General features: G+C 41.3%; 1 protein-coding gene across 2 annotated transcripts in view; it reads right to left on the bottom strand.

Moving 5' to 3' along the window:
* Window positions 1–25,699, bottom strand: part of MCPH1 (microcephalin 1) — a 527,088-nt gene that overhangs the window by 27,359 nt on the left and 474,030 nt on the right. The window lies entirely within an intron of this gene.

The raw sequence follows: 25,699 nt of genomic DNA, 5'->3' as shown, positions 1-25,699 counted from the left end.
GCAAATGCCCCACCAGGGTGATATTAATCCAGGATTCTCAACCAGGTAGGTTGAGGGGCTCCAGGTGGTTTGCCTAATTGAGCGGAAACTGGTTTTTCAGTTTTCTCAGTTTTTACAAAATCTTCAGGCTCCAGGTGGATTTTTCTAGAGAACCAGATTGGGGGGATGAAACCTCCAATCCAGGGCCCAGGTTGTCAGAACCACCAGCGCACTGACTGATCAGGTGTGTGCTAGGCTATTAATAGTGTCATGACTATGGTTCTGGTTCCTTCTCCCCCCACCCCCAGGAGTGCAAGGGTAAAGCCAGAGAGTGCATCTTTGCACTGGGAAAGCCAGAGACCCAAGATTGAGAGTTAAAGCAGCAAGGTCTGTGGAAGGCGGATGTGGGCCTGAAGTGGAAGTCCTGAGCGGCATGTCTGTATGTATAAGCCAGTAGGATGATTGTCTATTTCTTTGCTAAAAAGAGCCAAGAGATGGGATATGTAGTTTTGTGTTACTGGTGAAACCCACCCCACTGCGAGGGAAACCCTTCGATTTTGTTTAAAACTCTCTCTAATAAAAGTGAGCTAAGAAGCTCTTAAATTACAATTCCTGGTGCGGAATGTACTTGCTAGATGGTACTACACTTGAGCTATACAACCTCAAAATTTACACCATGCAGTGCAATGCTGATGTACAGAGCATGCTAATAAACTCTAAGCATCCTGTGAAACCTATAAGAATCTTACCTGCACACTCACAGAAGAAAACAAAGAACATATCCGTTCCTGTGCATTTCTACTACGGTTTCCCATGATTGTCAATTGTAATATTTTTTTTTTTACCATAGATGGAAGGCACCAAACATGCATGTTATAATATTTGACATCATAATTTAGTGGTAGAATGTTTTATCAATAATATAATAAATCACATAAATCTCTCAACAGACCCCTCAGCATGAAAATCATGGGGTGGTTAACAAACACCATATCCTAAAAGCATTTAGTATTACAGTGGATGTAAACCCACTCTCATCCTTTTTAAACTACTGCCATATTATCCTTACCTGTCAAATGTCTCCCCTCTGTATGTTATAAGACCTGAAAAACTGCAGATTCTGTGGGTGGGTCTGTTGTCTGGAGCTTGGTTAGTGTAGTCGTGATGTCAGTAGACTCCCCGCCTACCTCTACACTCCCCTTGTCAACATGCATTTTCTCCTGTGTATTTCTTACACTTAACTTCTGCTATGATCACTAACATCCAGTCAAAACCCAGAAAGGTCCCCACATGACTTCAGCATGCCCAATCATGCCGAGGTGTGGAGCAGCCAACCCTGGGAGAGTTGGAGAAGTGAGGAGAACATCTGAAGCACACAGAATGTCTGTCTCAGGCTTGTGCATAAGATATGTAAATCACCTGTCACTCACAGCAAGGGGGGAAACAGACTCCTATTTCTCCGTCTGTCCATTTTCATCTCACTAAAAAAGATGACTGCTCAGAGCTGGATTAACTCTTCGTGGCAAGACTGGGTACAGATGGCAGGAAATCCTATGCCATACAAGGTACAAGCCTTAAAGTTTTTTCGGGTTTACATCCACTTTAACTGATTTCATTCTAACTGTAATCTATATATGCCTTTCAAATATATTTGAAATGTGCGTCTTTCATCCAGGTGTTTTAAGACCTACACATCAAATAAAAGTAAAGAATAAAATGGATAAACATTCCTTATAGTGTGTTTTGGGGGAATAACCATAAATGTATTCGTCAGCGGCAGAGGTCCCACTTGTTCTAGAGCGGACATTTTAGACTGCCATTAGAGATAAGCTCACTTTAAATGGTAAATGATATGTAAAGATTTGTTTTTTTTAAAACAAAAAACAACAAACATGTCATAATTACCTCCTCTGTGCAGTTGGTTTTGCAGAGTGGCCCTGATCCTCCTCTTCTGGGGTCCCTCAGATGATCCTGGCTCCTCCTCGAGTGCCACGTTGGAGAGCCACTTTCCCCCGGGGCACTTGTGCGGGCATGCTCCTTTGTTCTGCTGCTGTGTCCATTGACACAGGCAGCAGCACTCGGCCCCCTGGCTCCCGCGTCATTGGATTTGATTGCAGCAGTGGGAGGCAATGGCTGTGCTGCTATCAATCTATCCAATCAGGACCCAAGACACCGGCTGGAGCTGGTGTTTTCGTCCCCGTCGCTGGAAAGACCAGGTTCAGGTAAGTAAAAGGGGGCCTGCTTCATTACATGAGGTTTTTCAACTTAACCACTTTCAGACCGGACCATTTTGCTGGTCAATGACCAGAGGTCTTTTTACAATTTGGCACTGCGCTGCTTTAACTGGTAATTGCGCGGTCATGCAATGTTGTACCCAAACAAAATTTGCGTCCTTTTCTTCCCACAAATAGAGCTTTCTTTTGATGGTATTTGATTGCCTCTGCGATTTTTATTTTTTGCGATATAAACGTAAAAAGACCGCAAATTTTGAAATAAAATGATATTTTCTACTTTTTGTTATTAGAAAAATCCAATAAACTCAATTTTAGTCATACATTTAGGCCAAAATGTATTCAGCCACATGTCTTTGGTAAAAAAAAAGTCAATAACTGTATATTTATTGGTTTGCGCAAAAGTTGTCACATCTACAGACTAAGGTACGTTTTCTGGAATTTACGCAGCTTTTAGTTTACGACTGCCTATCTCATTTCTTGAGGTGCTAAAATGGCAGGGCAGTACAAAACCCCCCCAAATGACCCCATTTTGGAAAGTAGACCCCCTAAGGAAATTGATAAGTGGCATGTTGAGCCCATTGAATATTTTATTTTTTTGCCTCAAGCGATTGAATAATGACAAAAAAACAAAGTTGTCACTAAATTATATATTGCTCACACATGCCATGTGTTGTCACTAAATGATATATTGCTCACGCATGCCATGGGCATATGTGAAATGACACCCCAAAATAAATTCTGCTGCTTCTCCTGAGTACGGGGATACCACATATGTGGGACTTTTTGGGAGCCTAGCCGCGTACGGGGCCCCGAAAACCAAGCACCGCCTTCAGGCTTTCTAAGGGCATTACAGTTTTGAAGGCCATAAAATGCCAAGATGGCACAACCCCCCCCCCCCCAAATGACCCCATTTTGGAAAGTAGACACCCCTAAATTTAGGGGTACACTAGTGAGACTAGGTAATAAATGGTGGGTGCCCTGAAACTATAAAAAAATAACTAACCAACCAGCGTCACCTGTAACAGTTATATGGTGATCACTGGTGAAAGGGTTTACTAGGGGGCAATCAGGGGGCTTTATGCGGTAGTATATGGGGGTCCCTGGCGCTATAAAAAGCTGCGGCGAACCTAAATACCTACCTGCCTAACTAGCGTCACCTGTGATACTAATACAGTGATCAGAAAAATGATCGCTTATTAGGCTGGGTTCACACTGGAGCGATGCGGGAACGCCACGAATCCGCAGCGGGTTCCCGCATCGCATGCCTCCCGGCGGCAGTTCACACTGCCCTATGCGAAATGCTGGGAGTGTCAGTGAAATGTTAATGACACCCCCAGATCAGTTCGCATATCGCAGTGCGATCTGCAAACTCGCATCGCATGGTGTGAACACCCATGCGATCCGATTCTGCTGCGGACCAAAAAAAGGGTCCCGTGCGAATTTGCGGCGGGTGCGGCGCGAATTCAGCCATACTATCTGTATGGCTGAACTCGAATCGCACAGAGATCAGATGTGATTTGCACTGCAGTGCGGTGCGAATCACATCCGTTCTCATAAACCGCTGCAATGTGAACCCAGCCTTAGTGACACTGGCGACGGGGGGTGATCACGGGGTTAAACCTTTATTGGGGGGGTTAGGGGGGTACCCTAGAGCTAAAGAGGGCTAACCCTAACTGCCCTAACAGTTATTACAGTCACAAATGACACCAATGCAAAAAGGGGTGATTGGGGGGGTGAAGGGGGGGTGTGAGTGTGCCTGGCATGTTCTACTGTGAAGTGTCGTGTTGGTGCAACTCACCGATCCTCTCTCCTCGGTGCCGGAACGAAAAATACCGACACGGAGGAGAGATTACATCACTTCCTCTCCTGTGTTTACATTACAGGAGAGGAAGTGATGTCACGCCTCACTTCCATTCGTCAGGAGCGATCGAGAGGGGGTGGCCATGAATGAATGGCCGCCCCCTCATCCCGGATCGCTTCTGAACGAAAACCGACCGCCGCTGGCACCGGGGGGGGGCCCGATCGGGCCCCCCACCTGCGGGAAGGCAGGGACGTACAGGTACGCCCATATGCCTGCCCGTGCCATTCTGTCGACGTACATCGTCGTGCGGCGGTCGGCAAGTGGTTAATGCATTAAGGTGAAAACCCTGGAGGGTTTACAGCCCCTTTAAAGAAATACTGCTTGACTAGCCCATCACTGCAGTCTTTAACCGATTGCCAACAAGCTGCCATCATTATACGCACTGCGGGAGTGCCGATGCTCGTGGCCGACGGCCGTGATGACCACGACCAATCACGGGTGCACGAGAAGCAGAACAGGGACGTGGGTGTTTGTAAACACACAAATCCTTGTTCTGTTCTGTGAGGAGACACTGATCGTGAGTTGCTAATAGCTAGGAACCACGATCTGCCATCCCCTCTAGTCAGTCCCCTCCCCCTACAGTTAGAACACACAGTCAGGGAACACCGTTAACCCCTTGATCGCCCCCTCGCGTTAACCCCTTCCCCACCAGTGACATTTATACAGTAATCTGTGCATTTTTCTAGCACTGAACACTGTATAATTGTCAATCGCCCCAAATGTGTCAAATGTGTCCGTGCGTCTGCCATAATGTCAAAGTCATGATAAAAATCACAGATCACCACCATTACTAGTTAAAAAAAAAAAAAAAAAATAATAATAAAAATTCCATAAATCTATCCCCTATTTTGTAGACACAATAACTTTTGCGCAAACCAATCAATATACGCGTATTGCGATTTTTATTACCAAAAATATGTATAAGAATACATATGGGCCTAAACTGAGAAAAAAAAAAGCTTTTTTAAACAAAAAATTGGGGATCTTTATTATAGCAAAAAGTACAAAATATTGTGTTTTTTTCAAAATAGTCACTATTTTTTTGTTTATAGCGCAAAAAAAATAAAAATGCAGAGATGATCAAATACCACCAAAAGAAAGCTCTATTTGTGGGGGAAAAAAAGAAAGTCAATTTTGTTTAGGTACAGCGTTCGCACGACCGTGCAATGGTCAGTTAAGCGCCATATCGCTAAAAAATGCTCTGGTCATTGAGCAGCCAAATCTTCTGGGGGCTGAAGTGGTTAAAAAAGCTCCCACGGTATTAGTCAGGCAGCAATGCCCAACTCAATTTTATATGATCAAAATGGCTGCCTTTTCATTTTGAAACATTGTTTTGTAACATGAATACCCGGATATTGTTTAAAAAAAAATGATGTCTTTTACAAAATGTGCATTTGTCTGATACATCACAAAAAAGTTCCTTTATAAAAGATATAGAAAACTATATATGGGTAGTGAAAACAGAAAATAGATTTTATTACTTTCTAAATAAATTGGATACATTGTTAAACTATAGGAATCCAGTTGTATCAGGAGATTATGTTCATAGGGACACAGACAGATACTAAATGATCACTTAATCATTTTTACCCTGTACAGTGTACACAATACTGTGCAAATGTTTTAGGCAACTGCAGATCAAATAGAGGCTAAAAAGGCCAGTTCCCTGGCTGTAAACAATAATTCAGCTTGAGCACTGGAAGACTGAATGCGAAGAAGGGAATCCTTCTAACCTCAGGCGCAGCAGACCTAATGGTAAAGGTGTGAGCCACCTTCTTCTGGGAAAGGACAGTACTCGTACCTCACCTTTTGTGATTATTAAAATTATACAGCATTTATATAGCGCCAACAGTTTGCGCAGCACTTTACAACATTACGGCAAACAGTACAATTACAATACAGGAGGAATCCGAGGGCCCTCTTTAAAGGGGCGTTCCGGCTGCGATGTGTTTTTTTTTTAATTCAGCAGCTACAAACACTGTAGCTGCTGACTTTTAATAAGGGCACTTACCTGTCCAGCGAGCCCGCAATGTCGCCCCCCCACCCCCCGAGGCCGATCCGTCCATCGGAACGGCTGTCAGCGCCGCCATCTGCCCATTTCCTACTGCACATGCGCTTTGTCAATGGCCCTGTTGTTTTCTGGGACACACACATGTCCCAGAAGGCAACGGGGCCGCTCACCGAGGAGGAGGCGCAGTGGAATAGGAAGAGGCAGATTAGGAAGACTGCCTAGCAACAGGGTTTTCTGGTAAGTAATTTTTTTTCACATTTTGTTTAACTGCTTAAGGACCGCCTCCCGCCGATATACGTCGGCAGAATGGCATGGCGGTACGTGATTCTTTAAGTGCCCAGCCGTGGGTCGGGAGTGTGCAGCCAGCTGGTCCTGAGCTCCGTGACTGTGGCCGCGGGACCCGATTGCCGCTGGTGTCCTGCGATCGGGTCACAGAGCTGAAGAACGAGGAGAGGTCTGTGTAAACAAACCTCTCCCCGTGCTTCCTAGTGTGGCTGTCACCGATCGTCTGTTCCCTTTTATAGGGAAGGATGATCGGTGATGTCAACGCCCCCCTACAATAAAAAAAAACACATAATACAGGTCATACATAACACCTACACTGCCCCCTAGTAGTTAACTCCTTCACTGCCAGTGTCATTTACACAGGAATCAGTGCATTTAAATAGCACTGATTGCTGTATAAATGACAATGGTCCCAAAAATGTGTCAAAAATGTCCGATGTGTCTGCCATAATGCCGCAGTCACAATAAAAATCACTGATCCCTGCCATTAGTAGTAAAAAAAATATTAATAAAAATTAATAAAAATTCTATAAAACTATTCCCTATTTTGCAAACGCTATAACTTTTGCGCAAACCAATCAATCGCTAATTGCGATTTTTTTACCAAAAATATACAGAAGAATATGTATCAGCCTAAACTAAGGATTTTTTTTTATATATTGTAAAAATATTGTTTTTTTTTCAAAATTGTTGCTCTATTTTTGTTTATAGCGAAAAAAATAAAAACCGCAGAGGTGACCAAATACCACCAAAAGAAAGCTGTATTTGTGGGAAAAAAGGACGCCAATTTTGTTTGGGAGCCACGTCGGACGACCATGCAATTGTCAGTTAAAGAGACGCAGTGCCGAATCGCAAATAGGGGCCTGGTGCTTTGGCTGCAAATTGGTCCGCAGCCTCCACTTTAATATACTTGACCAAGGTGGAACCAATAAAGCATTTTCCTTCAAAACATTCTTGCAAAGGAGTTCTGCTGATTAGCAATGAGCCAGATAAACATGCGCATCTGTACAGGGAGAAGGCTCATGCTGAAAATTTGCCCAAGTGTATTTACCAACCCATTCACACAGTAGCATATGGCTGAAGGCAAAAAATCCAGCTGACTATGGACAGAGGAATCCGTAAGGAAAGAGACATGGTTCCGGGTCTTAGGCCAGATAGCGACTCAAAGACTACCAAAAAGAAAGCCCTAAAGTGGAACTTAACCCACCGATTTAACGGTTTGTCAAAAAGCATTCAAGGCATGCTGTAAATGATAACTGTCACAGGTAATTGTGCTCTCAAATGAACTGTCAAGTCATCAAGTGGTTGGGCTCATAACTGATCATAACTCATAAGTGTAGATCAAACAGAAACTAAGGTGTCATCTTTTTTGGCTGTCTTGGCCGACTGCCAAAAAGTCATTAATCCTGCCCATCCTGGAATATCTAGAAGGGTGGACAGTCATCTTTACATACTCTAAAATTAAAACTAAGTAGGCAACCTGGGTGAATGTTTAAAGGGCTCCCGCCCTGTACTCACTGCACCAGTAGCAGGATGTACTGCTAAGTAGTATATATTCCCTTCCTGGCTTCACTCACCATAAGCATACCAGGCTGGCATCATGCACCAGGATGAATGAATCATCTTGGAATAAACTATCCAGATAGTGAGAGAGGGAACACAAACACAATTTAAGGTAGGTTTCTCTCAGTAGAGAAGAGATCAATTGCCAGTACAGTAACAAGAAACTAAGGCTAGCTGGGATTGGGATGTGTTATAGAGGGGGTATGTCCCTGTAAACTTTTTTTTTTGCAGTATCCCATCATCCGATAGCCTTAATGATTTAAGGAAGTACGTGTCCTGTACTGTGTGATTAGGAAAGCAAATTACACTGAGCATTTAAAGAAGATGTATTTGTACTAGGGCTGTGGAAATGAAAGATTAATTCTTAGATTAATCGTGAATTTTTTTGATCGATCAAAATTCTTTTGACCGGTACTCACCTCTTCGCCGGCTTCCGGGTCTTCAGGGAGTTCCATCGGAGATCCGGTGACGTCATGGACATCAATGTCACCAGACTCTTCCCCCCTTCCCCAAGTGCCTCCATCTGCTAAGGGAAGGAGTCTGGTGACATCGTAGTTCTGATTGAACGTAACACGTACGGGGAGGAGCTACGCATGACGTCACCCGCTACTGCCCTATGGAACTAACACGATTGTCGGCTTTAAATGCTGTGTTTTTATCATCTATATGTGAGTAGTTTGAACACAAAAATTCAATCACAGGGGTCCATGCCATAAGGTGAGAGTGATTAGTTAGACCGAAGGTGGAGGGATTGTCACACTACTGTGGAAAAAAAAGACTTGCGTCAGTGCTACAGTTTGAATTTAAAAACGTATTTGTGTGAACTGTGAAGTTAAGTCATGGATTGTGGAAACTAACTAGTGTCGGGTGATTGTATATAGTGTATACTACATTTACCACTTACTAATGCAGAGTTGCAATGCAAGTAGATCAGCTAAAAGTACTTGGATCTGTATGTGCGTTATAATTAATCTAAATTAGTTGATTAATCGACTAAAAAAATAAAGCGATTAATTGAACACAACATTTTTAATCATTAACAGCCCTAATTTGTACATAAAAGAGCAAATAGCAGCAAGATAAATAATTTCAGGGAAATGTTTTGGGTGTAAAGTTTCACTTTAAAATGGTGTTCCACCCAAAAAAAAAAAAAATTAAAAGCCATCAGCTACACATACTGCAGCTGCTGGCTTTTAACAATAGGACACTTACCTGTCCTGGAGTTCAGCGATGTCATCACCACAGCTGACGTTTCCATCAGCTGTCAAGTGCTGCCACCACCATTGCGGGTACGTTTACCAGGCAGGGTAGCCTTACGGGGTCACGCCGGAAACTCTACTGCGCATGCTCAAGGCCCTGCTCCTCTCTCCTACTGGCCGGCGACAGGGAGAGGAGGAGGGAGCCCCACGGCGATGTCACGGGCTGCAGCCCAGTCTCCCCCGGAAGTGGGAACAGGATACCTGTCAAAGACACCAGTGGGTGAGGGGAGACAAATGAGCAGAAGTTCCACTTTTGGGTGGAGCTCCGCTTTAATATTTTTGCTTGTAATTTTCAAAAAAGCATGCAAAGTAATCCCCACATTTATCTCTGCACTGGAGCAGGAGTAGAGCTTGCCCCAAGGTTTTGTACAATAGCAGGTACTGAAGTCATCAGCTATCATGCAGGACTAGATATAGATTCAGTAGAAATATGTATAACTAGAAAGTGATTGCTCTCTGTTCCTAAAACTCAAGATATGCATTGTCAATATGAAAAGGTCCAGTATGTAGCAAGACTGGAATAGACTCCTGATTTTTTTTAACATTAAAATACAAACATCTGTAATAAGGCAGTGCAAACAATATGCATGAACTGCAAATTGTGGTAAGGCATTGCACTGCAGGCAGCTCAGCTAAAGATAAATTCTTGCTACAGGCCACAGCAATATACCTTATTGGATAGAAGTTCATGTTCAAAGTTCATGAAATCAAACCCTTCCAAAATGATGTTAATCATTCCTCTAGCTACCAAATCTTATTCCTAAAGCAGGTTATTGTTTCATATTGCCATGGCTTACAGGTTAATTGGACAGCCAGCATACCATAATACGTTTTAAAAATTTAATAGGTGCCTTTAGGATAAACAAATTGGGTTTCATTAGTTTAACTGGTCTATTGAGAACACAGCAGAAGGTTTATAGCAGTTAATTAATGATTACTTAACCTGTAAAAGTCTTGTGTTAATAAACCACATCAATGTTTCAAACTTTTTTTTTTTTTTTTACTAAGTAAAGACTTCCAAACAATCTACCTGAAAACTGCTCTTTTGATATGGCCTCATTCAAAAGCATTGATTACTTAAAATCAAATAGGAATCATACCGTATCCAAGATGCTCATTCACAAAACTGCAAATAGAACAATTGTACAGACCATTAACCACTTGGCACCCATACTACGTCTATTGACGTCATGGGCTTTCGGTGGTTATATCTGAATGATGCCCGAGGCCACAGACATCATTCAGATATTGCCGTTTTCAGCCGTTGATTCCCTGCACCATAAGAACGATCATAGCGGCTGTTCGGCCGCTTGATCGTTCTTACGGGCAGCGGGAGGGGACACCCCCCGTCGCCCTCCGGTGCTCTTACTGACTCACCGTTTCCATCGGTGAGTCGGTCACAGGATCCGCCGGCCCCAGCAAGTTACCATAGAGATTTCCGGTGGACCAGATCGTCCCTGGAGTCTCTATGATCGTTCGGAGGCCGGGCGCGATGTTATGACGTCACGCCCGGCCTCTGTATTCAAATTAACGGCGCCGATCTGGCTAGGAAGCCAGAATCTTTTTTTTTTTTTTTTTTTTTATTCTTCCCAGCCTAGAGGTGAGATATGGGGTCTTATTGACCCCATATCTCACTGTAAATATGTCCGATCGTGCCATATTCCTATTACAAGGGATGTTTACATTCCTTGTAATAGGAATAAAAGTCATACATTTTTTATTTTATTTTTTTAAGTGTCAAACTAAAAAAATATAAATAAAATTAACAAAAAATAAAAGAAAATCCCTGTGAGCTCGTACAAAGAAGCGAACGCATACGCAAGTCCCGCCCACATATGAAAATGGTGTTCAAACCACACATGTGAGGTATCGCCGCGAACGTTAGAGCGAGAGCAATAATTCTAGCTGAAGACCTCCTCTGTAAACCAAAACATGTAACCAGTAAAAAAATTAAAAGCGTCGCCTATGGGGATTTTTAAATACCAAAGTTTGGCGCCATTCCACGAGGGCGTGCAATTTTGAAGCGTGACATGTTGGGTATCTATTTACTCTGCGTATCCTCCTCTTTCACATTATGCCAAAAAAATTGGGCTAACTTTACTGTTTTTTTTTTTTAAGCATGAAACAGTTTTTTTTTCTGAAAAAAAAGTATTAGAAAAATTGCTGCGCAAATACTGTGCGAAATAAACAACGAGCGCCATTGTATTCTCTAGGGTCTTTGCTGAAAAAACATATATAATGTTTGGGGGTTCTATGTAATTTTCTAGCAAAAAAAATTGGAATTTTAAATGTAGGAGAGAAATGTCAGAATTGGCCTGGGCGCGAAGTGGTTAAAGTAAGCTTGAGTTCATAAGTACAAAGAATCATTTTGAAAACTGGTAACTACCCTGTTTCTCCGAAAATAAGACCTATCGGTAATGGCTGCAATATAAGCCCTACCCCCCCCCCCCCCCAAATAAGCCCTATCCTGTTTCCCCAAAAATAAGATCTACAAGGTCTTTAACTAGGGCTTATTTGGGGAGTAGGGCTTATATTGCAGCCATCAAGACAATCACGCTAGGTCTTCTTTTCGGGGGAAACAGGGTAGTTAGTATTTGGTCCTATAGGATTTAAATGTGTATAAACCAAAAGATGTGGACAATTTCTGCTTGTTAAAACTAAGTTTAAGAGATAATTTAACAAATCCCCTTATAAAAGAAATCATTGTCTCCTGCTATAAAATTTGGCACCCAATTTTATTACCAGAAAAATACTGACTATAGCTAACATGGCATTTTAAAGCTAGCAATATTTGTGTCCATCTATAGAAGGTTTTTTTTTTCCTTAGGAAATCCAACTACTATGCGTAAAATTCAGATAGCACTTTAGGCTGTTCTCACACAGGTTGCTCTATGGTAAAATGTGTATTGCGGTGTACTGCAGCACAGGGTAATGCACTACCATGCATTGTGGTGTCCTGCTTCACAAAAACGAGTACATGCACCTTTTTTAGTGCATTTAGGTGTATTAGGCAGGCCATTCAAATGAACGGGTTGCCTTAACACAATGCATGTTACTGCAAGGCATGATGGGGACAATTTAATAAAGATGCTTCTGGCATTAATCCCTTTTATTAATGTATTAAGCCAAATTCATGAAACATAAGCAACACAGTGACTCGTGCCCCATTTTAAGATCGTTTTAAAATGTACCATTTGTTTCGCAAAGAAATGCAACAAATTCAATATAAAAAGCTAATAGTTTGTATCTTGCAACAGTAATGCTAATTAAGACCAACTCTCTTTTGCTATAAAGAGAGAGAAATGGGCTCAGGCAAATTTTGTGAAAGTGTCTAACATGCATTCTAAATGTGGTGCAGCATGCACAAAATTCAAGTGCAAGTTCTAGACAGGTACATGAATTTGGAGGATGCTGCACCACTTTTAGAATGCACGAGAGAGACGTTCACAAAATCTGCCTGTGACGATCTTTATCAATTCCAGGGAATTGTATGAGCACTTGAACATTGAGTAAAAAATGGAGATCATTATTTTAGATAATACCTTCAGAGTACCATATGTTGTTTACCATGGGTTCAATCAGTTTGAATCTTCATTGAGTTAGGATTGTGGTCATATAATATATTCTGTAACACTTCTTAATAGAGTCATTAAATACTGTATGTAGGTGTAATCCTTAAACTTTTGCCATCACTAGAAGTATAAGTTATTTACTACCAAGAAACACTGGGTGGCCAATTGTAGGAGTAATACAAACCAAAGGAGAAAAGGCAATAGTGCAAAAACTAGACTCTGAAATCAGCTGGGAGAGTACACTATGATAAATCAAGACTCCCTTGGTAAAAATAAATAAGCCATTTGTTAGTGATTTCTGAAAACATGACCGACCTTAGGATGAGAGCATTTTTCAGCTTTAAGAATGTGTGTTGAGGTTACCATGAAAAATGTTTGGATTGGACACATAAGACTTCCTCTGTGTGCCAAGTTAGTGAACTGTACTAATAGGGTAATTTATCATATTGTGAAGATGTGCTACACCTCTCTTGCCTTTGAGCTTCTCTGCTCTATGCTTAGCAGACCAGTTAGAGAAGGTCCAGAAACTGAAATGTCTCTTTATTAAGCAATATAAACAACTGCTTTGATATACTCTCATGTCATAACATAAAATCAGTTTCTAGCCAATGAAGAAAGACTGGTAGCCAGAAAATTAATGACTTAAAACAAATATCTTGCATACCAATCTTTTTCAAAATTAGCAAGGGAAAAACTCAATAGTGAAGAAGTGCAGAATTACAGAGCATACTCAAAGTATAACATGCCTTTTAACATGAAACATTCTGTTTTGTAAATATAATTTATCCTCGCTTAAGTAGTTTGGTATCTGCATGGTTCATAGCAGTGTGCTTTGAGCACACAACTGACTTCCTAGACTGGTTGATGGAAGAGTGAGGGGGGTGAATAGGACATACATGTCATACTTTACCAAGTCAGACATCCATCACCTTCTCTAGTAAGCACTCCTGTCCATGCGGTGAAGCTCTTTAACAGAACAATCACACAACGTAGGTACAGTCAGCCGAAATTGTTGGCACCCCAGAAATTTTTCCAGAAAAGTATTTCTCACAGAATAGTATTACACTAACATGTTTTGCTATACACATGTTTATTCCCTTTGTGTGTATTGGAACAAAACAAAAAAAGGAGGAAAAAAGCAAGTTGGACATAATGTCACACAAAACTCCAAAAATGAGCTGGTCAAAATTCTTGGCACCCTTAACTTAATATATGGTTGCACGTCCTTTGGAAAAAATAACTGAAAATTAGTCACTTCTTATAACCATCAATAAGCTTCTTACACCTCTCAGCCGTAATTTTGGACCACTCTTCCTTTGCAAACTGCTCCAGGTCTCGCTTATTGGAAGGACGCCTTTTCCTAGCAGCAATTTTAAGATCTCTCCACAGGTGTTCAGTGGGATTTAGGTCTGGACTCATTGCTGGCCACTTTAGAACTCTCCAGCGCTTTGTTGCTATCCATTTCTGGGTGCTTTTTGACGTGTGTTTGGGGCCATTGTCCTGCTGGAAGACCTAAGATCTCAGACGCAAACCCAGCTTTCTGACACTGGGCTCTACAGTGCAACCCAAAATCCTTTGGTAATCCTCAGATTTCATGATGCCTTGCACACATTCAAGGCACCCAGTGCCAGAGGCAGCACAGCAACCCCAAAACATTGAACCTCAACCATATTTCACTGTACGTACTGTCTTCTTTTCTTTGTAGGCCTCATTCTGTTTTCAGTAAACAGTAGAATGATGTACTTTACCAAAAAGCTCTATCTTGGTCTCATCTGTCCACAAGATGTTTTCCCAGAAGGATTTTGGCTTATTCAAGTAATTTTGGCAAACTGTAGTCTTTCTTTTTTATGTCTCTGTGTCAGCAGTGGTGTCCTCCTGGGTCTCCTGCCATAGCATTTAATTTCATTTAAATGTTGATGGATAGTTTATGCTGACACTGATGCTGAGCCTGTAGGACAGCTTGAATTCCTTTGGAACTTGTTTGGGGCTGCTTATCCACCATTTGGACTATCCTGCGTTGCAACCTTTCATCAAATTTTCTCTTCCGTCCACGCCCAGAGAGATTAGCTACAGTGCCATGGGTTGCAAACTTGTTGATTATGTTGCGCACTGTGGACAAAGGCAAATCTAGATCTCTGGAGATGGACTTGTAACCTTGAGATTGTTGATATTTTTCCACAATTTTGGTTCTCAAGTCCTCAGACAGTTCTCTTCTCCTCTTTCTGTTGTTCATGCTTAGTGTGGCACACACAGATACACAATGCCAAGACTAAGTGAACGTCTCACCTTTTTATCTGCTTTCAGGCGTGATTTTTATATTGCCCACACCTGTTACTTGCCCCAGGTGAGATTAAAGGAGCATCACATGCTTGAAACAATCTTATTCATCCACAATTTTGAAAGGGTGCCAAGAATTTTGACCACCCCATTTTTGGAATTCTGTGTGACATTATGTCCAATTTGCTTTTTTTCCTGCTTTTTTTGTTTTGTTCCAATACACACAAAGGGAATAAACATGTGTATAGCAAAAGATGTGTTACTGCAATACTTTTCTGTGAGAAATGCTTGATTTTCTGGAAAAATTTCTGGGGTGCCAAAAATTTCAGCCATGACTGTATGAATTTAATCAGGAACAAGATAAGATGGTATTTAGAATATAAAAAGAAACAAGGTTTGCTAGATGCCTCTTAACTACTTTGGCTAACAAGAAATCGTCAAAAGTAAAGTGTTGTATATACAGGTATTGAATGTATAAACACTACTAGAAGAAAACTTCCTGTTCCACATAGCAAGCAATTCACACTCGCAAATGCAATTGATGTTTCAAAGATCCAACCATGTGCATTATCCAAGGTGTTAAAGATCTTGAATCAAATACATCAGGTTATGGAAAGTCTACTGACTGGAATGGTACCAGTTGATTGGAGAAAAACCAACGTAGCACCAATATTTAAAAAAGGGCCAAGTTATATCCCTTGGAACTACAGGCCAGTTAGCCTGACATCAATAGTCTGCAAGCTATTGGAGGGGATGATAACGGACTATATCCAAGATTTTAGTAATGAAAATTGTATCATTAGCAGTAATCAGCATGGATCCATGAAAAATCATTCTTGCCAGACCAATCTATTAACCTTCTATGAAGAAGTGAGCTGCCATCTAGATAAAAGAAGGCCTGTGGACGTGGTGTATCTAGATTTTGTAAAGGCATTTGATACAGTTCCCCACAAACGTTTACTGTACAAACTAAAGTCTGTCGGCATGGACCATAGCGTGAGTACATGGTTTGATAACTGGCTACAGGGGCGCGTTACGAGGGTAATGATAAATGGGGAGTACTCGGAATGATCTGGTATGGAAAGTGGGGTCCCCCAGGGTTGTCCTGGGACCAATCCTATTTAAATGTATTCATAAACGATCTGGAGGATGGGCTAAACAGCTCAATTTCAGTATTTGCAGATGACACAAAGCTAAGCAGGGCAATAACTTTGATGCAGAATGTGGAAACCTTGCAAGAAGATCTAAACAAATGAATGGGGTGGGCAACTACATGACAAATGAGGTTTAATGTTGAAAAATGTAAAATAATGCATTTGGGTGCCAAAAATATTAATGCAATTTACTAACTAGGGGGAGAACCTCTGGGGGAACCTAGGATGGAAAAGGACCTGGGGGTCCTAGTAGATCACAAGCTAAGCAATAGTATGCAATGCCAACAAAATATTACCATGCATTAAAAAGGGAATTAACTCCAGAGATAAAATTATAACTCTCCCACTATACAAGACAGTGGTCCGGCCACACCTGGAGTATGCCGTCCAGTCCTCAGGAAGGATGTGCTGGAACTAGAGAGAGTCGAAAGAAGAGCAACAAAGCTAATTAAGGGACTGGAGGAACTCAGCTATGGGGAAAGACTACAAGCATTTAACTTATCCTCTCTGGAGAGGAGACGCTTGAGAGGGAATATGATAATGTACAAATACCATACTAGTGACCCTAGCATAGAGAAAAAACTTTTCAGTGAAAGTATTTAAAAAGACACGCGAACATTCACTAAAATTAAAATAGAAGCAGTTTAGCCTTAAACTGCGTAAAGGGTTCTTTACTATGAGAGTGGTAAGGATGTGGAATTCTCTTCTACAAGCAGTGGTATCAGCAGGGAGCATCAAAAAACAAAACAAAACAAACTATTAGATTGGTACCTTAAGGACCACAACATACAAGGGTATACAATGTACTATTAACATATAAGCGCAAACACACACATGTTTCACTGGATAGACGTGTGTCTTTTTTCGACCTCACCAACTATGTAATTCCTTAGCAAGTAAAAAAATGTATTCCTTATACTGGCATCAAAATGATCTATTGTTTACAGGTGTGAAAAGGCTACTTTTTTTTTTACAAACTTTATCAATCTAGTTTTAACAGTAAACAAACATGGAAGGAGAATTATTTACTGTTGAAGTATTACTAAATCCACAACAGAAAAATAAGTCAGTATATGTAGTAGTGCATTCTTGTTATACTCACTGGGGAACCTAAGGGGTTAATCCTCAGCATTGTGTAAAAAAGGCTGTTTATTCCTGTCTTCTCTGTCCCACCCATTATTTTACTATCACCAATCCGTCTGCTGATAGTACAAAGCCTTGGAGACACGCTGCACATGGGCAGTTTGGTGTGTATTGCTAGAATTTTTAATTTTTTTACATTTTTTTGAGGGGTGTGCATGTGATCAGCACAGGCCTATCAGCCCTTTCCAAACAGAGGGTCAGGGGTCATGTAGTCTTATAGGACAATCAGAGGTGAGCTAAAACTCCTCATACAAGCTTTAACCAGTGCTTGGTCAAACACTGAAAGAAGTCACAAGACTTGGTATATACTGCTGATGAGAAAAGGTATATAGCAGTTTATATTTAATAAAATAATTGCATTTCCATATTCTGTACTTTGGCGAGACCAGATATAACGAATGCAGGGTCTTGGGTTTAGTTAAACTTTAAATCTTTTCCTTGGAGTTCATTGAGGGAGACAGGAGTGTAAAATAGTCTATGACAAGTGGGTTATGCCGCTGCATTCTAGAGTTTTACACCATAGCAAAAAAAATAAAAAAATGTTAAGCCAGCCCCCCACATAACCCCACCTCATATCATCATGCTTTACTTTTGTGAGCAAGAAGTACTTAGAGTGGATCTAAACTATTTCAATGTTAATTAATATTTAACATTGTAATCATTATGCTGCTAGCCTTAAATAGATAGGAAGGTATATCATATTTACATGTTTTAAACCTTTTTTACATTTCTTCATTAGCTTCTTGCCTTCTGGTCTTGGCCAAATGAGTTCATGCATGCCAGGAGGCTTCATAGTCATTTTTTTTGTTTCATCTGGAGGGATAGGCTTTCTCAAATAAGCCCACCCTCCTGCCTGCATGCGTGAGCTAAGGGTAGATTAATTCCAGGTTAGTAAATGCTACATAAATCATCTGCCCTTATTCAAGATGGCCATGATCAGAAATACTAGGGGGTGTTTTTCAGTGCGACATGGGTGGATGGGTAAGTTTGAGTTGAAAATTAAAAATTTAAAATACATTCAATAGCGTTGTCAGTCTGCGGTACTCTGATAAAGTTAAGCTCTGCTTTAAGCCCATCCTAATCAGTGGCCCCTACAGGGGTACCGCTTCACAAAGGTGGACTCCTGTGAAGCGTATTGTAAGAGTATTTCTAGGGGAAACTACCACATGAGGAAAAAAAATCTAAATGCTAAAACATCATTGGTAACCCATAAACTGGTTCCATAGGGCAATGGTATGGGATGTGACATATTAAGGTAGGTAAACTTTTTGCACCCTGTTGAAGGAAACCTTTTTTTTAATACTGTATTTAGGTCTAATTAAGGTAGTTAAGTAGTTTTGGTCCCTGGCATTGAATTTGTGACCACTGCTTCTCAAAAAAACTTTTTTAGAAATTACATGTTTGGTTAACACTTACTATACTGAAGACAGTGAGAGAGAAAAGATTAAAAAAAGAGAAAGGAAGAAAAATAAAAAAAAGAGGGGGGGGGGGGTGTGGAAGAAAGAAAGGGGGCGGAGAAGTATAAATTGGGAAGGGGAAGGGAGAACAGAACACACCCACCGCTTCAATCAGTGTCACCGTGCCACAACCTAGAAGTGCCAGATAAGGGCCTTCTAGGTAGTGTGAGGCAAATAGTGTTTGGTTCTGGTAAAAGTAGTATGGTGTACAAATTTTCCAGTACTTTGCCTGATCCTTCATAGCCACAGTTAGGTTTTCATTTTCTTGAATGTCCTCAGTTCTGGCCACCCAGTGAAACTTAGTAGGCGGTGTAGGTTGTTTCCAAAGTCAAAGTGCTAGAATGCAGGCTTTGGCTGTGGTAAGGAGATGCCTCAGTAAAGAGTATTTGTATTTTTAAACAGAGAGGGGGGGATCATAATAGCACTGCTACCAGATTTCCCTCAAGAGACAAGCCCATAACTGTAATGTAATCGTTTGCTTAACCATCTTCCAAGTTTTGTGCAGTCCAAAAATTGTGCAGCAAGGTGCCTTTTGACTCATGACAGCACCAGAATTGTTTAGAAATCTGTGGAGAAATGTGGTTTAGGACCACTGGGGTTCTGTACCATCTGTAGAGAAGCTTGTAACATTTCCGATTCTTGCTCGCTATAGAAGCCTGTTGCGCAAAGAAAATAATCCTGTCCTTTTGTGATGGAAAAAAAAGTAACTTTTAAATCCCTTTCCCAGCGCTGTAAGAAAATGAGTTTCTGTGGTGTCCCTACTTCTATCAATGAGGTGTAGAATAGTGACAGAGTATGCCTTACTGAAAACCCGTTAAGACAAGTTTGCTCAAATGAGAACGGCCTTCTCTGTTTTTTTAATTCGTTCGATAGATTGTGAAAGTATGTCCCCAATATCCCCTAAATAATAGACATCAGGGAGAACATGGTGTCCTGTGCTATGGTAAAAGGTAAGGAAGCTGGAATACATTTGCTGAGAGCTGCAGAGCCTGGAAGAACCAAGTGAAAATGTGCAGGAATAAATGAGATAACACTCTAGGGTGGATATTATATCCAAGCACAACAAAAAAAATTAAGTAAGCAAAGCTGGAAAAAAGGAAAGACACAAAGGCCAGTTAGCCTAGGTTTACATTGCGGGATTGAAATTGTGCGAGTTCAGCTTAACTCCCATGATTTCATACCCGCATGTCAGTCCGACTTAGTCTTGGATGTCAGAGACATCTGTGCAGGTTCCTGCACAGATGTCTATTGAAATTGCACCCAAAGTCGCCAAATGTAGTACAGAAATTATTTTTGGGATTTGGTGCTGTGTCGGCATCACACCGATTCGGAGGGTGCCATTCCCGGCAATATGCAGCATGTCAAATTGCATCAATGTGAACCTAGGCTTAAAGATACTTAATATGAGTTTCAAAATGCAAGTTGCGACAGAGCAAAATCTGGATACCAATACTGTCAGAATACTACTAAAAAGTGATTTGAAAGTAAAAAAAAATAAAAAAAATAGACAGCCTCCTTTGTGGAAAATGGTGGTGCATTATGTACAGTTTGAGGATTTATGGCTTTTAAATGTATTGCTGGAATTAGAAAAAGGCTGTACACTCATGAAGAACTGCTAAAAAATCAAGTGAAGAAAGTTAGTGAACCACCACATCAACAGATTTCCTACTGTGTGGAAGGTGTACACTACAGGCACCAGTGGGACCAGGAATGCCATGGTGAACGACAGAACTAAAAAGAGTCATTCATCCTTGAAGGGAGAATAAAGTAGAAACCTTAATGGAATCATCAACTTCCCAGGTACGGAGCCGAAATGAACAAACATTAAGCTTACGTGAAGAGGCAATCTTTGTAGCTTGTAGGAGATGGCTGAAAGGCAAGGCTTGTGGTCTCCCATATAAGGGTTAATCCACTGAGACATGAATGTAAAGATTTGAGCAATCACCAGTATGGCAGGAACAATTGTCCCAAACAGCTTACACTGGCATCTAGGACAAAATCTAAGTGAAAATCAGTGGATTCCTTAAATTTAATTTACATTTTTGTAGCCAAGCTGGGATAACACCTACGTTATATTGGTTACATGTTCTTATTCACATAGCACAACTTAAAAAAAAAATCCCAGCATTGCAAATCCTACTTAGTCTCCTTGTTTATGAGTGGGGCTGCGTTTGCCATTTTTAATCCAGTCTCCACTCTAAGGCCCCTTTCACACTGGGGCGGGAGCGACGGTAAAGCGGCGCTATTTTTACCGTTGTTTTAGCTGCGCTACCGGCCAAAAAAGGGTTAAAACCGCCGGCGGTAAAGCCGCACTGCCCCAGTGATTGTGAATACACCGCTCCAAAGATGCAGCTAGCAGGACTTTTTTCACCGTCCTGCCAGCGCACGGCTCCAGTGTGAAAGCCCTCCGGCTTTCACACTGGAGTGAAAGGGGCCAGATTTTTTCAGGCGGTATACAGGCACTATTTTTAATGCTGTAACGACTGAAAAACACCCCAGAGTGAAAGGGGCCTAAAATTCTGACATTGTTTAGAAATTCTTGCAGTCAGCCACGAGGCCTTCTAGTAAAAAAAACATCTAAAAAGGTAAGAAACTAGATTTTATTTTTAGGCATGCTGTATGAATGGGAACACAGACATATCATTTTCTCTAACTTCACTGCAAAAGTGTCAATACACTTAAAATGTAGGAACATTATCAACCGGTTTGTTGCTATGTAATTTTGCAGAATACCAAGAATTTCTTCAACGGGTAGGGACCAGTTATCAAATAATTCCATTGGAAAGGGAAAGCACTCCTCCATATTAGTAAAGGAATCTCATGACTCTACAGGTAGATTCCAGTCTTTACAATAGATGATTTTACAAACAGAACTTAATGAGAAGGTCTTTGCAGCTACGGCTATAAAAGACTCAATGCTGGTAACAGCGCGCTGATTCCTTATTTCAGGGTAGAACACATTGCATCAAAGAATCATTTACTTTGATTTTTGTTATGTCTAAAGTTGAGACATATCAAACTTGTTCAAAAACAAGCTTCTCAGGAAAAGGCTGTGGAGGCTCTGAATCAGAAATAGTAATAGAAACCTCAGACATCCTAAGGGGCAGAGATACAATAGCGGGTTTGGATGTAGTGCATAACAAGGTGCACTTAGAACACTTGCAAGTAGACTTTTGCATTAACTGCACAGGCTGACAGAAAATCTGAAGTTGCTATCAAGAGTCTTGAGACTGAGGGTTGAGACTCAATTCAGTGAGCTGTAAAAGACTCTGGATAGAATGACCCTGTGGTAATAGGGGTCCCTGGATCTTTGTTGCAAGCATTGGTCCCATCTTGGAAAGTCCTAAATTGGGTATATACAGGGGGATGTAATGGCATGTTGAGCCGCAAGGTGGAAAGCAACTAGGACCAAAGTGAGGTGATGCCTTGCATACTTACAAACCCAGGCAACTGATGCTGGTGAGGGTAGCAGGTAGCCATAGGTGATTGAACAACAAAAGGCAGACAGTAGAACCAGGCCAGGGACTGAAAGTTTCCGAAAGGTCTGGTGAAGCAGGGGTCCTAACAGGACAGTCCTTCCTCCAGGCGGAAAAGAGTGGGGGGAACGCAGGCTGTGTGTATGCCACACACTACCTAGTGGACTGTGAGAGATTAGTTCCTTCAGCCTTAACCATCATCATGTCAGAGAAAATGGGCGGGGGAAAAAAAGTGTGAATCAGTGAAATAAGTTAAAAATATCAGTCTGACCAGGTTCAATGAATTTATAGAGATTTGGCATACCACAAATTGTGTGCACACTCTGGATTAAGGAAAAAAATGCTTGTAAACGGTTACCCGGAGTCAAGAGCTTAAAGACATATTCCAGGCAAAACTGATATGGAGGAGTCCTCACTGTCAGAATACAATTGTGCAGCAGGGAGTATTCCTCCATCCACCTCAATTGTGTAGATGGGGGAATACATTTTATTTTTTATTTTTTTTAACACAGAACCGAAGGCCTGAAAAATGTCACAATTCAGAGTGCCTTAAAATGACTTACCAGGATTATCTTCACCACTACCACAACTTTACGTACAAGGTGAATTTTCCGTGACTTGGCACACCAGCGGTTGTGCCATGGCTCAAGATTTGGAGAGCACATTGTGGCTAACAGTACAGGCATGTAAGTTTTGAGAATTACACAAATATAAATTTTCACAAAGGGTGCTGTCTCAGTTTTTATGATGACAATTTGCATATACTCCAGAATGTTATGAAGCGTGATCAGATGAATTGCAATTAATTGCAGTCCCTCTGCCATGAAAATGAACTTAATCCCCAAAACAAAATTCCAATGCATTAGTAAAGAAGGCTTCAGGGCGCTCAAGATAGTCCAGCAAGCTCCAGGACCACCTCCAACAGTTGAGTCCACTGCAGGATCAAAGCACCACCAGTCCAGAGCTTGCTCAGGAATGACAGCAGGCAGGTGTGAGGAAGTGCGTTCCAAGGAGCAGGAAATGACCTCAGTGCCACCGGAAATACGTCAACATGTTTTGCCAATCTGCAGGGTGTTATCAAAGTGTTATCAAAGTCTTTCAACTTTAACAAATCAACTATTTTTAAGTACCCAGGTGTATAAGGAATTAATCCCTTTTAAAACTGTACTTTTCACTATTCGTTCCATTTTTTAAATCCTTTGGTGCCTGGGGATTCTGCTGAGAAATTCCAACAAGAAATCCTTTGATCTGATGTGCACAACACCACTCCTGAGCTTCTCTGGATACCATCACATAAGCCTGAAGTGACCCCCAGACTGCAAAGCTGGGGGTCACCATTTGGTGAGTGGGGATACATGTGGGGTGGCGTTTCTGCACCTGAAAAGTCCTGGAGCGTCTGTGGTCCATTGCACTTCAAACATTTTTTTTCCCTATTGCGGATCAGAACAATCAGCACATTTATTTGGACTTTATATGTTTTTTGCTTTGTATATTCACATCTGCACTCATCCACACTTGGTTAGACATGTTCATTAACATCTGCAAGCGCCACATTTTCATAATTTGACATTTCTAGTGAGTAGCACTTTGTGTGTGGCAGCTGCTTTAGTTTTCTTTTTCACAGTTTTTTTCCCCTATTCAGCACTGGTTTCAATTTTATATTATTCACTGGTGTCATGAAGGGCTGCAAAGAATCCACTTCTCTTGAGGAAAAATATCAGGGACAGAGTGATATTCTGCAAAAGGTACAGGGATTGGTTTGCTGCAGACTGGTTTAAAGTAATGTTCTCTGATGAATCCTCTTTATGATTGTTTTGGGCATCCGGAAAAAACCTTGTCCAGAGAAGAAAAGGTGAGAGCTACTCATCAGTCCTGTGTAATGGCTGCTTCTCAGCCAAGAAAGTGGGCTCATTCACACTTTTGCCTAAGAACACAGCCATGAATAAAGAATGGTAGAAAAACATACTCAGAGAAACTTCTTCCAACCATCCAAAAACAGTTTGGTGATGAACAATGCCTTTTCCAGCATGATGGAGCACCTCGGCATAAGGCAAAAGAGATAACTAAGCAGCTTGGGGAACAAAATATCGAAATTTGGGAGTTTCTGGTCAATCCTCAAAAGGTGGGTGAATCAAAAAAAAAATCTACACAAAAAATTCTGATAAACTCCAAGCCTTGATTATGCAAGAATGGGCTACCACAATCAGGATGTGGCCCAGAAGTTAATTGACAGCATGCCAGGGAGAATTGTAGAGGTCTTGAAAAAGAAGAGTCATCACTGCAAATACTGACTCTTTGCATAAACTTAATGTAATTGTCAAAAAACCTTTAACACTTATGAAATGCTTGTAATTATACTTCAGTATACCATAGTAACCTCTGACAAAAAACATCTAAAGACACTGAAGCAGCAGACTTTGTGAAAATTGATATTTGTGTCATTCTCAAAACTTTGGTCATGGCTGTACACTAAGGTTTGGAAAGCAATGGCAGCTGTAATATTCAGTCAGTACAAGTTTACTGTAATGCTGCGTACACACGATCGGACTATCCGGTGGACTTAGTGTGGCGGGTTGTCCGCCGGACTTTGCAGCTGAGGTCCGCTAGACTTTCAAATGAACGGACTTGGTCACACAGGATCACTCCATAAGTCCGGCTGATTCGAACATGATGACGTAGACTAAGGAAGTTCATATCCAGTAGCCAATAGCTGCCCTAGCGTCGGTTTTAGTCCACCGGACTAGCACACAGACGAACGGATTGTCCGCTAAAAGCCGAGTCCGGCGGACAATTTTGAAGCAAGTCTTATTTCTAAGTCATCTGGACTTTTGGGAAGAAAAAGTCCGCTGGAGCCTATGCGCAATCGAATGGTTCCCCGGATAGTCCGATCGTGTGTACGCGGCATTAGGGTGAAGAAGATGGACTCCAGGCATTCAAACAGACTGCTGAAAGGGACCAATGAGAAAGGACTTATTGGTATTTATTGGGGCTATGCCTGCACCAGTCAACTAGCTGGTGACACGAGCAATATATGTCTTGCAAGCCTCACCTGAACTATTTCTAGGAAGCCTCGGTATTTTCCTGCTTTCTGGGATTCCCAGGAAAACTTTGTAAATTAGGTGTTGAGAGTGAAAATAGAATGTTCACAGAAAGACCCTGGGATTTTGACATCTTTATTTTGATCACATTGCATCATCTAAACCATGTGAAAACACGATCCAATTTGGAAAGCTAGAATTGATGGATAAAGAGAGATATTGCTTAAGATTTTCATGTCAAGATACTCGGTTGCTCTGTCTATCCATTAAAAATGACTCTTTCAGTAGTTGTGCATTGGTGAATGCGATATGACATGCCTCTAATTTTTAACAAAGCTATACACCTGTTGGAGAGCTCTGCAAAAGATAATTGGTAGGATTTGTTCAGGA

The sequence above is a fragment of the Lithobates pipiens genome, unplaced genomic scaffold, assembly GCF_037356315.1.
Source record: "Lithobates pipiens isolate NorthernLeopardFrog02 unplaced genomic scaffold, aLitPip1_a1.2 Scaffold_18, whole genome shotgun sequence".
Lineage (NCBI taxonomy): Eukaryota > Metazoa > Chordata > Amphibia > Anura > Ranidae > Lithobates > Lithobates pipiens.
The sequence above is the reverse complement of the archived record's forward strand: the minus strand, read 5'-3'. Positions and strand labels throughout refer to the sequence as shown.